The sequence below is a fragment of the Ursus americanus genome, chromosome 24, assembly GCF_024610735.1.
Source record: "Ursus americanus isolate L20-20 chromosome 24, mUrsAme1.1.p, whole genome shotgun sequence".
Taxonomy (NCBI): domain Eukaryota; kingdom Metazoa; phylum Chordata; class Mammalia; order Carnivora; family Ursidae; genus Ursus; species Ursus americanus.
In genome coordinates this window covers 28,891,245-28,903,404 of record NC_142150.1, presented here as the reverse complement: position 1 = coordinate 28,903,404, position 12,160 = coordinate 28,891,245, and the positions used below count along the sequence as shown (strand labels likewise).

Below are 12,160 nucleotides of genomic sequence, written 5' to 3'. Positions count from 1 at the left end.
CGCTAGACAGAACCCCAGACAGCCGAGCCGGCCTGGCCAGCGCGCCATTGTGGGCCCCAGGGAAGACGGTGGCCGGAGCCTGGCCTCGAAGGATGAGGAAGACTCAAGTCGGGGGACAGGAGAAGAGGTAAGGGCATTCAGATGGAGCTGCAGGGCCCAGGCACCCCAGGCTGGGAGTCCAGAAAATTCTATACTGTGCAGGAGTGCAGGAGGGCAGACACAATCCTCAGGGGAAGCCAGGGGCTGAGGTAGGAGGGGCAGCTAGGCCAGACCCCACCAGCCAGGAGCCCCAAACGCCCAGGCAGGAGCCGGTAACGGGGACGCCCTGAACCACCCTACCTTCCCCCCCCCCCCCACAGGTGCCTGGCCAAGAGCAAGCATCCCAGTCTAGTTCTTTCCTAGAGCCCCTCCCACCCAAAACCCACCAGCCCAATTAAGAGCCCTGGGATCGCCAATGCTGAGGCTGAGCATAGACAGGAGGCCAGAGTTCTCCCTCCCTGCCAAGGAGGCAGCCTGGGGCGATGGGCCAGGCTCAGGACAGGGAGCAAATGCAATAGGGGTTCAAGTCCTGGCTCTAGCACCTCCTTAGCTGTAGGGTCCTGGACGTGTCACCCACAGCCTGTCATTATCTGTAAAGTGGGCTCAGAAATAATACCCTGGCAGCCTACTTCACAAGGTGTGGGGAGGCCTGCGGGAAAAAGTACGTGAGAAAATGTCCACGGCGAAAAGCTATAAAGCATAAGGTATCATTAGCAGAAATGAGAACTCCAACACCCCGAGGAGGGGAGTGACTTCCCCAAGGTCACACAGCCAGGTGGCAGCAGAGCACCATTTGACCTGGGTCTCCTGATGGCTAGGCCAGGGCCCGCCCACAGCAAGACTCCGAATCCCAGGGCGGCGGTGCTGACCCTCTTTGATAGGCTGCAACCCTCCGCCTGCCATCCCAGCTCCTCTGATCCAGGACCAGTTGCCACTCTAGACCAGGGAGTTTGGGAATGGAAGATTGGCTCCGCGCCCTTCAGCTGTGACTTTGGGCAAGCTGCTACAGCCCTAGGACCCTCCACGTCCTCATCTGTAAAATGGGTGCTGCTGGGTGACTGACGCCATGGTGGCAAAGTGCCCAGGGCAGGGCCTGACACGTCTTAGATGCCCCACAGATGAGGGCTCTCTCTTCTTCTGCTGTGCCTGCCAGGAGACAGCCAGGCTTAGACACACGTTTCTGCGGCTTCCCAGAAAAATGCCCCGAACTATAACTGGGCACATAAACAGCCTGGAGAACACTAGATCTTAGAAGAAAGTCACGGTACTGAATGGCTAGTGGGCGGGGTACTGAATGGCTAGGGGGCGGGAATAAAAAGTAGAGCAAGACCCTGATTCAGAGACAGTGTGGGGGAACCTGCCTTCCCAGCCCCCTCACTTGGGGTCCCCTGGGGCTGGCACAGTGCTCACGGAAGGTGCCTCTGCCCCCACAGCAGACCCGCATGATGGAAGCCCAGAGTATGTGATAGTTTGGCGGCAGGGGGCGGGGTGTTGAGCGGGGACAGGGCAGGGAGAGGTGGTGAGAAGGCCGGGGTTCCTGTACTGGTGCTTCTGATGGCTTTCAGGGCTATCTTGGACATAGTAGGTTGCCTGTCAGGGCCTCAGTTTTCCTTTCTGTAAAATGGGGATGGTGCTAAGCATCTTATCCTCCTGCACATAAATATATAACAGCACATACTGGAAAAGGTGATGAGATGGAGGCAGGGGGAAGGTGAGTTTAGGCCTCACGCAAGCCTTTACCAAACAGGACAGGGTTCCTGCTGTCAGCAGTACCAGGAGCTGAGAGTCACCACACAGCCTCCCCTACCCCAGTCCACGACTCCACTGGTTCTCCAGTTGTAGTTCCCAGACCGGCAGCCACAGCATCTCCTAGAATCCTATTAACCATGCACATTCCCAGGCTGCACCCCAGACCCATGGAATCAGAAACCTTACGGGTATGATCGGGCCTTGACAAACCCTCCAGCAGACTCTGCCATATGTCAGAGTTTGAGAACCACTGCCCCCCTCCACGACCCACATCCTCCTCCAGACAAACTTCCTCCCACGGACTCATCTTCCCCTTCCTTGGCTCCCAGAAGGCTGTTGAGAAGGAAGGCGTCACCATGGAGAAAGGTCATTAAATAGTAAAGAGATCTCATAATTAGTTAATGACACCACAGGCTCCTGGAAGGGAGACAGGAGGAGGGTCAAAAGTCAGACTCTAGTTGAAGAGAAAAAGCTCCCCGTATCTGTCTTTCTCCTTCTTACTCCCCCCCCCCCCACACCCCAAGCACCAGCCTCCTTCCTTCTATAAGCGTCCTACCTAGCCCCTGGGGACACAGTGCCCTCTCTCTCTAGTGGGGCTGGAGCTAAGTCTGGGGGTACATTCTGGTGGGTATTGGGGAAAGAGTTTTTCCCTGAGAACTGGTCCTCAGACCGTGAGTTTAAAAACCACCTGACTGGAAAGCCTCTTGTAGGAATTCACTCCACGGAGAGTATCAGATGTGAGCACAAGATACGTGTATGGACAAGGAGGTCACTCTAGCAACGTGGAAGCAAAGGAAAAATTCAACATGGCCTACATGTGCCACAGCAGGAGAATGTTCGACTGGGTCATGGTGCATCTACTAGTGCGATACAACCGGGCTGGGAAACATGCTGAGGGAGAATACTGATGACACGGAACTATCCTCCCTCTATGACGTTAACCCGGAGTGGCAGCACAGGAAGTGGTTCATATGGTATAATCCCAACCGTGCGTGTGTGTGTGTGTGTGGTGTGTGTGTGTGTGTGTGTGTGGTGTGTGTGTGTGTATGTGTGTGGTGTGTGGTGCGTGTGTGTGTGAACACCAAACTGTTGACAGTACTTATTTCTGAGTGCTTATTGCCTCCTTTACATCTATCCCTTAACGTCCAAATTTTTCCACAAAAAATATTTCCTCAATAATTATAAAGTGTGTGTGTGTGTGTGTGTGTGTGTGTGGCCGCCCATCTAGTTCAGCTGGAGATGACGTTTTTAAACAGTTAACAGAAATATCCTTCCTACATCAGAACCACTGGCCTAGGGTGGCCTCTGTTACAAGGGGGACTTGGTCTCCCCCAGGGAGTGTTCACATTCCATGTGGACATCATTCCAACAAGCATGATCAGGACCATAAGTGGAAGCTATGGGAGGATGGGTTTGCTCAAATTCTATACCATATTTTTTTTCAAGAGTCAGATCCGTGCAGTGTTGAAAGATAGTGAGTTCTCCAAGCCTTGAGGTATGCAAGCAAAGGCCAGATGCTGTCCAGTAGACGCAGTAGGTAGAGTGGCTCAATGAACCATCGAGCTACTCACAGGACCATAATCCCATTAGTGTAAACACAAGCCCCTAACTTCCAGTCTAAGACAAGAACACCCAGGTGAAAGCTGGGCTCAGGCAGTTCCATCGAGGACTAAGCCCACTGAAGCCTAAGGCCCTCCTGACCCCCAGGACTCCAAACAGCCCTGGAAATCTCCTTCACTCCACATCACAGACCCCTGCCCCTGCGGAGGAAGACGCCATAGGACTGGCAGGAGCAGCCTTCACTTATCATTCTCTGGCTTTTACTGAGGGTGCATTCCACGCTGGGCCCATGCTAAGCATTTCACCCACATCCATTACCTCATTTAATCCTCCCGCAGCCAAGCCGCGGGAGAGCTATCACTATCAGTCCCCAGTTCAGGGATAAGGAAACCAAGGTCCTGAGCAGTTGAGAAACTTGCCCAAAGGGGCGCAGATGGTAGGAGGACGAGCTAGCCCCTAGGTGCCCTACTTGCAGCTTGCTCCCAAGGGATTCCTGAGAAGCACGGTTTGAAGAGGCAGAAGAGGAGCCTGCCGCATAACCCTGCCAGGAGAGGGCATGGGCGGCGAGACAGGGGATCGGAGGGCCTTGCGGAAAGCCTCTAAATGTTCAGCGCAAGTAGACCCACACATCCTCCCTGCCGCAGTTACTCCCCCGCCATGTGGTCAAGAGAGGTCAGGGAGATGGGCTGTCTATGTGACCCACAGTGACCCAAGGACTAGCCACCCACTCACTTACGCAGGATCTCAGACAAACCAACCCTCCCGCACCCACACTGGGTTTCTATTTTCTCTACATACCAGGGCATCTCATCGGGTACCATTGCAACAACATTCTAATAAACCGTCTCCTAAAACAGTGAGTGTGAACGTGATTTTCCAACTGTAGTAGAATTATTCATTGTTATCACTATTATTAGCAAAGACAAATTAGCATTTATTGAGTGCTTACTGCACACCTGGCATCAGAGTGCCTTATCCTTATCAGTGGAACACATATTCCCCTCTCCACTTGTTTCCCTAAGGAGGGACCTCTACCAGGAGAACACCTCTGGTCTCGCTCCGCCCCCTCCTTTACTTCCTGGACCCCAACAGAGGCTTATGTGATTGGCTCATCTAGAAGACACACACTGGGCATGCTCTGCGGGGCCCCACCTCCCCCAGAGTCGGGCTGCCTGCATACGGCATTCCATCTGGGCTGCCCTCGGCGGCCACCACCTGTTCCTGCAGGGAGGCTGGCCCCTGTCCAGCGCTGCCTGTGCCCGGACAGGTAACTCTGCCAGTTCGAGGGCAGACGGTTAGAAAGCCCTCCGGGCCCCCCGTCTAAAGCCGTGTTCTCCGGCCAGCCTTCTCAGTGTTGACGACAGCTTCCCGTCGGAGCCCCATCTCTGTCATCTGTTTCCATTTGGTTCCAAATTCAGAAGAGGGGTTCTCTCTAAAACCTCAATATGTATCAAGCGCCTTTAATCCTCACAGCACGGCCCTGAATTAGATATTATTATCATCCCTATTTTACACATGAGGAAATCAAGCCCTCTGGTGTCAAGGACTGTTGAAAAGCTTTCTAAACAGGCAGCGCTCAGAATGTATGGCTGGGGATGGAAGTGTGGATGACATTCCCAACCGTATCTGACTCTTGTCTCCCAGGCTCGGAGGCCAGTGGACACAGCCATTCCTTCCAAAGACTCTCCCTCCATCTTTTCATAAAAGGCTTGGCAAATTGATACTCACTTCAAACCAATACCCACCCCCATTGGGGAAAAAAATATGATTTATCAACAACAAAACCCAGAATGTGATCACAAGTTCAAATAATACATTTCTGTTTAAATAGGTCTAGTAAGTTTCTCCATAGCTTTATGGCTTAAGTGTGTTCCTTCTTTCTTGAGCATAAGAATATGGAATCATTGCAGAAGATTCAGAAAATTGGGAAAAGTAAAAAAATAAAGGTCTGTAATCTGATCTGTATAATCCCATTGTTGTGTATTTAAATGTCCTTATTCATCTACTTTTCAGCCTGGAGTGCAGTTGTGGGGTGGGGGTAGCTCTGAACGGGAGCACCAGGACCGGCCCACCTACAGTGGCTGTCTGTCTCAGTGCAGGAGAATGGGCTCGGCACCCAGTGTCCTTTTTCTGAATAAAACCCCGCGACTTCCCACTGCGTCATCCCGTGTGGCTCACTTACAAAAGCCAATTGCAGCAAATGCAGGATAATAGTTTATAGTTTTGCAGCCCAAGTAAGGCTGTAACTTGCCCAAGGTCACATGGCAAGTAAAGGATGATGGGCTGGGGTCTTCTGAGCCCCACACTCAGGCTATTCACCAAGCTTTCCTGCCCCCCAGAGATTTAAATCCTGCTTCCTATTAATAATAGCAGCACTACCAAAAACAGCTGATATATATATGTATATAGTACTTCTTATGGGCCCAGCACATGTCGTAAGTGCTACATATATATTAATTCACATCATTCTCAACAACCTTATGAGGTAAATACTATCATGATCCATTTTAGATGCTGAAACATGCACAGAGGGGCCAAGACACTTGCCCAAGGTCTCACCCAGCAAGTAAGTAGCAGAGGCAGGAATCATCTCTGGGCAGTTAGGTTTGTGACATTGCTTACGGTTCCTTCCCAATTTGGGCCACCCCCAGCTGGACCCCAGGGAGCACTGACTGCCTGAAGAATAAGAAAATCAACCTAGAGGATCACCTCCCTGGACGAAGTCACTCTGCAAGCTCACAGCAGAGCCAGGATCTGAACCCAGCCTTCCTAACCCCCAGCCTTTGTCCCCTTTCCTACATTGGCTCTAGAAGCCTATGTTCAGAAACAACAACTTCTATCCTGGATCCCGACTCAGCACAACAAAGAAAGTCAGGCACAGGGCCCAGAGAAGAGTCAGAAGCCCCCACTTCGGGGAAAGAAGCCAGAGGGGACAGTGAGGGGCCTCCCAGAGTGACAGAGGTGGTGGCCTGCAAAGAGACTGGCAGGGATGGGCCTCCCAGAGGGCACCTTCCTGTTCCCCCAGCCTTGAGTCCGTGCCCCCAGACAGTAGCACCTTCCACAAATTACTGCGAACTGAGTCAGGGTTCACTAAGGGTCAAAGGGGCGCCTTCCCCCGGCTGGAGCTAGAGGAAGTCAGGCTGTTCCCCTCTCAGGAGGGGAAAGGCCAGGCCTCACAAGGGAAGCTGAAGCCTTGACCGAAGCAGTCCCAGGCCAGCCAAACCATTCTCACCTCCCTGGACTCAGGTTCCAGGAGCAGGATGGGCAGGCCTGAAGGGCAAGGCACGGGCATCCAGACCCTTGCTTCCCAGGGTCTTTAACAAGGAGTCACCAAGGATCTGGCACCGAGCTGGGTCCTACTGGGCCACCCCGAGGAGAATCACTTACTTATTCATTCAACCATTATTTCCTGACAGCCTGCTGTGTGCCAGGCCTTGTGCCCAGAGTCAAGGACACAGAGATGGACAGGGCAGTCCCTGCCTGGGAGGGTTCATGGAGACGCTCCATATGCCAAAAAGAGCAGCGGAAGAAGAGGAAAGTACTCAGTGTAGACAAGCATAGAGGAAGGGGGAGGGAAAGGAAGGGTTTAGAGAAAAGCTGCTATCCATGTTCAGACCCCCTTACCCTCAGAAAGCTTGGGGTCACCCTGGGGAGGCACATGCCCCAGGGAATGCACTTTTTTGTTCTATCCTCACGTCACCCTACGAGGTTGCTCCCATTACCCAATTTACAGATTCAGAAACTGAGGCTCAGAAAGGGTCCCAAAGCTAGGAAGGGGCAGAACCAAGATTCTAGCTCCAGAGTCCAGCTTTCTGCCACCATGCTGTATGATCTCCCTGATCTACAGACGGGCAGAAGGGAGGTAAGTGGCTTCAGGTGGGGTAAGCAAAGGTAAGGAGGTGCGCCCAAGTATGGCCCATGTGAGAGGAATCCCCCAGTTCACCGGATGTGTGCATATCCATGGACAAGTGCTCACGTGTGGCCTACTTTACAAACACATCCCAGGCTACAGACCTTCCTAAAAGTGAAGGAACAAAGACACCATTAGCACGACAGAGAAGGGAAGCCCAGAGAGGAGAAGGAACTCATCTGAGGTCACACAGCCTATAAACAAAGGAGTTGGAACTAACTCCAAGAACCAGAACACAAGGCCTCTTCTCTCCCCTCAGCTGCTCATCCATATCAGCACAGAGTGAATCAGCTGCTGACAGGAAAACCAACGTGTAGGGGGAACCCCAGGGGTGAGTCAGGAACCAGCCAGCCCCCAGAGACACCAACTGGGCCTGTGACAGAGGCCCCGAGCCTGTGGTTGGCCTCCTCATAGGCAGCATTGGGAGGGGGCGAGGGGAGGAGGGAAGCAACATACCACAGTGCTCACTGTGTTTACCTCTGGGCTTCCCTCCTGGCTCCTCAGATCCAGGCTTCCAGAAGGGAAAGCTTGTGGGCAGGGCAGTTCCTGCTGAGATGAAACAGGCCCCCCAGCCCTGGCCCCATCCTGTCCCACAGAGGGGCCCAGGCTCTTGCCTCCCTCCCACCTCTAACTGAGCCAACTCCTGACTGTTTGATGCTCTTGATTAAATCATAACCGCCCCCTCTGAGCTTCCCATGGAAGAAGTGGTTATAACGGTTTGGAGGAAAGGGTCAGGGCCAAGCCAAAACCAGGGGGTGCCAGCTGGCCCCGGATGCTCCACACCCGGAGGAATGCTGAGGGCCTGGGTCTGCTCAGCCTCAGGCCAGGAGGGGGCTGTCTGGTCTTCAGGTGAAATGGCGGGGGGGGGGGGGGAATGGGGGGGGAGCTTCCAGGCAGTGGATGAAAAGTCTGAAGCTTTAAGAGAGAGGGGGACTGCCCCACATTGCCAAAACTTCAGAAGAGCCAACCAAAATTCACCCCCCCACATGTGAGAAATTTGTGTCCCCACAGGCTAACCTTTCACCCCAGCCCTCCCTGGGCTGTAGCCAGGAGGGGGAGAGCCGCAGGCACTTCTCCCCAACCCCCCTGCTCTCAAACCCAGTGCTGACTGGTGCAAGTTCCCACCACTCCCTCCCTATCACTCCATAGCATGCATCACCCTCCCAGGCCTCTGAGCCCCTGCTATGCACCAGGGTCAGGGCTGGGTGGGGGAACAGAAAGAAAAACAGGGCATACATGTGGATCCTTTCTCTTCTCCCCTCCCCGAGTCACCCTGGCTCCCCTCCCACCCGTCTGATGGTGCCTCTTCCTTCACGCCTAGCAGCAGACATCCCCAAAGGCCCGCAGGTCCCTCCGTCCCCATCACCACAGCCATGGGATCCTTCTCCTTGACCACGGGGTCCCTTACCCCAGCACATCTGGCAGACTGCTTTCCTAAAGTGCCCCTCTGAATATGTCACTTCCCGGCTCAAAAACCTTCAGTGGCTCTCACTTTCTACAAATCAGATCCAAACATCTCACCTTGGCACTGAAGGCCCTCCACGAGTTGTTCCAACCTACCATTCCCCTCTTCACATTCCTGCGGGATCCCAATTCTTCGGCCAGACTGATCAGCCTAGCAGTTTCTTAAAAATTCCCTGAACACTCTGACCTCCTGCTTTTGCCTAGGTATTTTCCTCTGCCCAAAATTTTTCATTGTAGCTGAGGAAACCTTCCCAGTGCTTAAGACCCACCCCAAATTCCACCTCCTCCATGAAGTTCCCTGTAATACTTTTTTCATTTATCTCCTATCAGAGTCACTGGTATCCCTTCCCAGACGGTAAGCAATGGAGGATGGGGGCAGTGTGTCATCCTTCATCACGCATCATGTGGGCTGGAGGGGTGGTAGGGAAGACTTCCAGTATTTGCTAACTAAGTACTGTTTGAAATGAACATCTATTCCCCTACCCCATGGGCCCCACCTACTGACCCTCTTCCTCCCCACAACACCAGTCTAATCTTACGCTGTTCACATGCTTGGACCCCTAGGGGAATCTGTGGCCCCAAGCTGATCCAAGCCCAACCAGGACTTGGGAGCCCAGGCAGAGAGTCTTGCTCAAGTGTCACCAACTCCAGGAAGCCCCGCACGCTCTGCCTGGTTTCTCCAGTGTCTCACTGCTTCTAATCCCTCTCCCCTCCCAGAGGCACACACACTGTCTCCTCGTTATAGTACAGCCTTCAGTCAGACTCCGTCCCATACTACTTTCTAGCTAGTTCCAAAGTGTATGGCTCATCTCCCCAGGACATTCAGGGAACCGACATGCAGCACCCCCAGTCTCCTTCGGTGCCCAGCCTTGATTGAATGGGTTAACAAGTGCCCACACTGACCCTCACCTTCACCCCAAGCCAAGTGTTCAGTGGACCAGCTGGGTTCCAGACACCAGAGCAGTACAGACTCAGGAAATCTCATCTGGCCCCAAGCCCTGGGTGTGCGTTATCTTCCCCAGCAGGGGCATGGTGGGGGGTGGGGGAGCCCTCACTGTCAGCAACCCACAATGAGGGCAGAGCCCAGGTCTGGCTAGGTCACCCCCGTATCCCCAACTCCATCTAATCTATAGTAGGTGCTCAGCAAACATTTTCGGCTTTAAGTAACTGGACAACCACCGACCTCAAGCACTATCACAGAAAACTCAGCCACTCTTTGGTCCAGACGACACACTCCCCAAACCTGAAATGGACAAAGTGATGCAGGTGGCAGGTGGCAATTTCTGGTACTCACAAGGTCAGGAGGGGCTGCAGCCAGCCTCCAGCCCTCCAAAAACAGGCTCATTCCGAGGCAGGAAGCCAGCCCATCAGCTGCCCCTCTGCATCAGAACAGCTGTCATATAGTGAGGGCGCCTTGCTAAACACTGGACATGAATTATTCTATTTAGTCCTCGCGACTGCCCTTGGATTCTGTGAGGACTCCCATTTTACAGATGAGGAAACTGAAACTTGGAGGGGAATGGAATCCTAATCAGTTTGGCCCCAGAGCCTAAGATCTTGCCCACTGAACTAGGCTGCCCAGCTACTATGGCCCTGGCACGGAGCACCCGCTAGTACCAGGAACAGAAACCAACAGCCCAAGGAACTAACCCCGAGCATACGGCAAGAGCCCTGCACCCTGGGCTTGACTCTGGGCCCAAAGTTTGGCGGGGTTTTCCCTCCTCTTCCCCCCCCATAAGAACTTGTCCCCTGGTTTCCAACCAGGGCCTCCCAGGCCAGCTCACCTGGAAATGCCCCAGGAAGGGGACAAAAGCCCCACTGAGGCTGTGGTCTGAAGTCTTACTGGGAGGTCGGTGTTGGGGGAAAGGGGCGACTGACATTTCCCTGCTTTAGGCTGCTTTCCCAAGACTTGTGGGTTCAAGCCCCATCCGAGGAACTAGTGCGAACTTTAAAGTACTTCGCTTAACGTTCGGGGAGAGTTCCCTTGGCTCAGTGCCACCAGGCAGGTAGGGCTGGGCAGCGGGCTGTGAATACCTGTGGCTGAACTGCAGTCCGCGCTCACCTGCCAGCACTCACCTTCCGGGGTTTTTGCGAGAAAGGCCAACGGGAACTCGGAGTTCACCTGGTTCAACCTCCTGCGTTTATGGAACCCGAGAAGCCCAGAGCAGGGTGGGGGGACGGGCCCGGGGCCACACAGTTGGTAGACGACGCAGCCGGAGAACTGGGGGTCAGGACTCGGGGACTTAGGCTCCTTTTCACCCACCAGCTGCTTCCGTGGCCCTATCTGTCACTTGCTCCGAGAAAGCTGCCCAAGCGGGCTCTGGAAGTGGGGACGAAAACTAACTTTGCTACTGTTTGTCCGGCCGGTCTCCCCCCTGCCCCTTCTCACCTGCTGGCTTTGCTTTCTGCTCGGCGTTGCAAGCCCCGCGTCGCCCGCTCGCGCCCCTCAGCGTCCGACTGCGCAGCCCTTGGGCTCAGTCACTCGGCAGTCCTCCCGGCGGCCGTCGGGGAACGCAGCGCCTGGGCCAGGCCCCGCCCCCTGGAGGACACGCCCTGGGCACGCCCCCTGCCCTGCGGGAATGTTGTTGGCTCCGGGCCGGATCCGGCTCCGCCCACCAGGCCTCCCGAGGAGGTGCCCGCCAGCCCCGCCCCCGTCCGGGGGTGGGTGGCGCCCCTTGTCCCGCCCAGCCCGCAGTCCTCCCTAATTCACCCCGCCAGCCCCACCCCCGGACCCGCCTCTTCGCCCTGCCTCCTCAGATCTGTGCTCCGCGCCCCTCCTGCCGCCCGGCCCTGTGCGGCTGAAGCCTGGCTCCCGGCCGGGTCGGGCCCGCGCTCGAGCCCTGCTGGGGGGGAAGCCCCACTCACTGCTCTGCCTAACGGTCCCGCCCCTTCTGGGCCTTCCTCGTCCGTCCCAGCCTCCCCCCAGGCCCTCCCGCCACCCCGCCAGGATCACGTTCTCCTCCCGGCCTACCCCAGCCCCCTCGGGCAAACCCCCGCCCCAAGCTCGCCCTTCCCCGCCTTAGTGCCTCCCTAATCCTGTTCTGCCCTGCCAACCCCAACCCGGGGCGGGCGCCCCCAAGCTGGCATTCCAGGGCGGGTGTATCCGGGTGCGACCTGGGACGGCGTGGGAGCGGTCCAAGTCCGCGCTTTATCAGCAGGCGGCCTGCGCCCAGGCACTTTTTGAAAATACTAACAACAACCACTGATTGGACCCTCGCCAGCGGCTCTATGGCAAGCCATGTTAAAAGGCTTAAATGCCTTAAATGCGCACAATTCTACGCGATGGTACTCTTGTTGTACCCATTTTACCCGTGAACGGCCCGAGGCTCAGAGAAGGGAAGTCGTGGCCTCTGAGTCTCACGCTGGAGGGGAGCAGGATCCGGCCCCAAGCCCTGAATCACAAGCTTGATGCGGTCCCAGCTTGCCTGGACTGGCTCC

At 55.2% G+C, this 12,160-nt stretch overlaps 1 protein-coding gene across 1 annotated transcript in view; it reads right to left on the bottom strand.

Annotated features, from left to right (window-relative positions):
- Positions 1-11,265, bottom strand: part of CD82 (CD82 molecule) — a 50,413-nt gene extending 39,148 nt beyond the window's left edge. Inside the window, exon 1 of the mRNA XM_045808770.2 lies at positions 11,112-11,265. The gene's annotated coding sequence lies outside the window, so the exon portion shown is untranslated. The remainder of the gene's footprint in view (positions 1-11,111) is intronic.
- Between the last annotated feature and the right edge of the window lie 895 nt (positions 11,266-12,160).